The sequence below is a fragment of the Solanum dulcamara genome, chromosome 8, assembly GCF_947179165.1.
Source record: "Solanum dulcamara chromosome 8, daSolDulc1.2, whole genome shotgun sequence".
In the NCBI taxonomy this organism is placed as follows: Eukaryota; Viridiplantae; Streptophyta; class Magnoliopsida; order Solanales; family Solanaceae; genus Solanum; species Solanum dulcamara.
The window spans coordinates 7119896-7123889 of record NC_077244.1 but is presented as its reverse complement, the minus strand read 5'-3'; the positions used below and the strand labels follow the sequence as shown (position 1 = coordinate 7123889).

The following is a 3994-nucleotide window of genomic DNA, read 5'->3' as shown; positions in this document are numbered from 1 at the left end:
TACAAATTCACTTAATATGAAATAAAGAAAGTACGAAATTTAATTAATGACCACGAGTTCACGTGATCCATTTTCCAATAACTACATTAGACCAATAGCCTGTTTGGATTGACTTATTTTTAAGCAGCTTATAAGTTAAAAAAAAAGTAGGTGTAAACCAATTTATTTTTGACTTATAATCTTTTTTCAACTTATAAACGGCTTAAAATAAGTTCATCCAAATAAACTCAACTATTTATTGGGGCTTATTTTAAGCACAAAATAACTTTAAATTGGCCAACCAAACACTCAAAAAAAATTAAAAACAGCTTATAAGCTAATCCAAACGCCTCCAAGTCTCCCATAAATAAGGAAATTTGATCAAGACCAAAGATCCCATAAATACGGGTATTTTAGCTTGGGCCCAACCCATTATATATTGAGCCCATTGTTTACAAGTAGTTCTCTGTTTCGCCGGAAGTAAAAAAAAGCAATGGCCGGAAAAGGAGAAGGTTCGGCGATCGGATTCGATCTCGGAACAACGTACTGTTGCGTCAGCGTTTGGCAACATGATCATGTGGAGACCATCGCAAATGACCAAGGCAATCGTACGACGCCGTCTTACGTTGCTTTCACTGACACCGAGCGTCTCATTGGTGACGCCACTATGAATCAGGCCGCCGTCAACCCTACCAACACTGTTTACGGTAAGCTCTCGGTTCTCAATCTCATTTTTTTTCCGGTGAATTTGTTGAATGTATTTGTTAAATTGTTGTCGAATGATTTTTATATATTTGCAGTATCAGGTTGTTTTTTGTGATGAAATTACTACAAAAATGAATAATCAAGTTAAATTTAGCTTCGAAAATTAATCAAATTGATTTTCCGTAAAACAGAAAAGTGTGTAGTAACTTTAAATAGGGATATTAGTTTGCATACAATAGCATGCAGTAGCCAGTATGAGTATGAAATCAGTTTTGTCTTGGATCATTTCCCCGAGGAATTAGTTTGTGAATTGTTACTTACACTACTTTTTAGTGTAATGTTTGAATATCTAAACTGTAATTCGAAAAAAGAAGAAGGAAATTAGTTGATTTTACTCTCAAAGTTAATCAAAACTATTCTCAAAAGCTAAATGCGCTGAACAAATTTGGATAAAGAGATTAGTTTGTTGATGATATATAATAACAATGCGTGCAGTATGAGTATGATTCTTGATAAGTAAGAAAAGTGAATTGTAACTTATGAGCTTTTTTTCCTGGTGGTTTTCGAATATCGTAATTTTGTTAAAGATGAATAAAAGAAAAATTAGTCAATGTGATTCTTGATAAGAAAAGTAAAATCTGGAAAGAGATTAGTTTGTGATGAAATATATCTAATTGCACCTGGCAAATTGGCAGATGTGGAGCGCCTAATTGGGAGGAGGATTTCTGATCCCACTGTACAGAGTAACATGAAATTGTGGCCATTTAAAGTTATTGCTGGACCTGGTGACAAGCCAATGATTGGTGTAAACTACAAGGGTGAAGAGAAGCAGTTTACCGCTGAAGAAATCTCATCTATGGTGCTTACAAAGATGAAGGAAATTGCTGAGGCCTTCCTTGGATCAACTATAAAGAATGTTGTTGTGACCGTACCTGCATACTTCAATGACTCGCAACGTCAGGCTACTAAGGACGCTGGTGTCATTGCTGGTCTAAATGTCATGCGTATAATGAATGAGCCTACGGCTCCTGCCATTGCTTATGGTCTGGATAAAAAAGCTAGCAGTGTAGGTGAGAAGAATGTACTTATCTTTGATCTTGGTGATGGTACTTTTGATGTCTCCTATGAGGGAATTTTTGAGGTGAAATCTACAGCAGTAGATACTCATCTTGGAGGAGAAGATTTTGACTAGAAATTGGTCGGTCAGTTTGTCCTGAATTTCAAGAGAAAGCATAGAAAGGACTTTACAAAAAATCCTAGATCATTAAGAAGATTGAGGACGGCTTGCGAGAGGGTGAAGAGAACTCTTTCTTCAACCGATTCGACAACTGTTGAAATTGATTCACTATACGAGGGAATTGACTTTAAATCCTCCATGGCGCATGCCAAGTTTGAAGAGTTAACATGGAACTCTTCAAGAAGTGCTTGGATCCAATTGATTTGAGAGATGCTAGAATGGACAAGGACAGTGTCCGTGAAATCGTTCTTGTTGGTGGATAAACTAGAATTCCAAAGGTGCAGGAGCTGTTGCAGGACTTCTTTAACGGGAAGGAGCTTTGCAAGAGAATCAACCCGACGAAGCTGTTGCTTACGGTGCTGCTGTGCAAGCAGCCATTCTTAGTGGAGAGGGTAATGAGAAGGTTAAAGATTTGCGCATTTTGGATGTCACCCCTCTATCGCATGGACTCGAAACTGCTGGAGGACTTATGACTGTCCTGATTCCAAGGAACACCACCATTCCTGCGAAGAAAGAGAAGATATTCTCAACTTATTCTGATAACCAACCTGGAGAGGTAATTCAGGTTTACGAGGGAGAGAGAGCAAGGACAAAAGACTACAACTTGTTGGGTAAATTCGAGCTCTCTGGTATACCTCCTGCACCAAGGGGTATTCCTCAGATCTCTGTCAGCTTTGACATTGATGTCAATGGCATCTTAAATGTTTCTGCTGAGTACAAGACCACCGGACAGAGGAAAAAAATTACAATTACGAATGACAAAGGTAGGCTGTTGAAAGGAAGAGATTGAGAAGATGGTCCAGGATGCTGAGAAGTACAAGGCAGATGATGAAGAACACAAGAAAAAGGTAGAGGGCAAGTTGGCTTGAAAGCAACCAACTTGCAGAAGCTGATGAGTTTGAGGATAAAATGAAGGAGGTTGAAGGCATATGCAATCCCATTACTGCCAAGATGTACCAAGGTGCTTGAGGTGCACCTATGGCGTCTGCTGCTGCTGGTGCAGGCTCTAAGATTGAGGAGATGGATTTGGTGATATATAGAACAACTTTTCCTTTCTATTAGTGTAGTTTAAAATAGGTAGGTAGGTAGGTTTATTTGGTTTTTTCTTTTCGTTTTCAAACTGGTGATGTTCATTCTTCATAGTTCTATGCCATCAATTTCGATCTGCCAATGGCAAGTTACAGTAAATCAGTTGCTTTAATAGAGCAATATAAGTCAGTTCCAACACTGGGTATGTTATTATTTTATAAGACCTTAGTGAAGGTCTGAATCTGTATGATTCAAATCTTACGCTTATATTTGACACGGAATGATTTACTCTAGATTAGCCTACGAGTGAAATAAGTTGCCTAATGTGTTCTAGCGAAGCAGTAAGAGCAATAAGTAAAGAACACAATATTTTTTCATAGAAATCACCCGACTCCAAGATGTAAAAAATTACGACCTATACCTTTACAGGATTTAACCCCAACTTCACTAAATCAATGAGCATAACAGAATTCAAATTACAACTCTTGCAATCCTAGGAACTAACTCTAACTCCTAAGCTTCAAGTTATGAATTCAGATTAAAACTCTTGCAATCCTAGAAACTAACTATAATACCTAAACTTCAACACAAATCTATCAAGGTATGTGTTCCCAAGTCTTCGAGTTATCCCAACATGAAGACAACACCCCTAATTCAGTTAGAACTCACTGAACCAAGATTACATCAACATTACAACTCAAAGAAAAACTCCTAATACGTAAACTCTATAATAGGATTCGGTTCTCAATGTGTTCCTTCAATCTTCTGGTTGCACTTGTGAAGCCAATTTTTCAATTGCCTTTTTTGCTCGGTAAGTGCACAAGTATTTTGAATGACTTCACTTCTATTTGAGCACAAATTTTAGAGAGTTGTTCTTCAATTCAAACTCCATATTGATTCAAATTCTCTTGACTTAAAGTTCTACTGCAAATGACACTCTTTTTTCAAATCAAACTCCTTGTCTCTTTATACTCACTCTTCAAATCAAATTCATTGATTCTTTTGTGTTGTAATCGAATTCCAACTCCTCAATTCAGGAAATGC

The 3994-nt window shown here is 37.3% G+C and overlaps 1 pseudogene; it reads left to right on the top strand.

Annotated features, from left to right (window-relative positions):
- The first annotated feature begins 457 nt into the window (after nucleotides 1-457).
- On the top strand, nucleotides 458-3142 carry LOC129901593 (heat shock cognate 70 kDa protein-like; annotated as a pseudogene).
- Nucleotides 3143-3994: the final 852 nt, after the last annotated feature.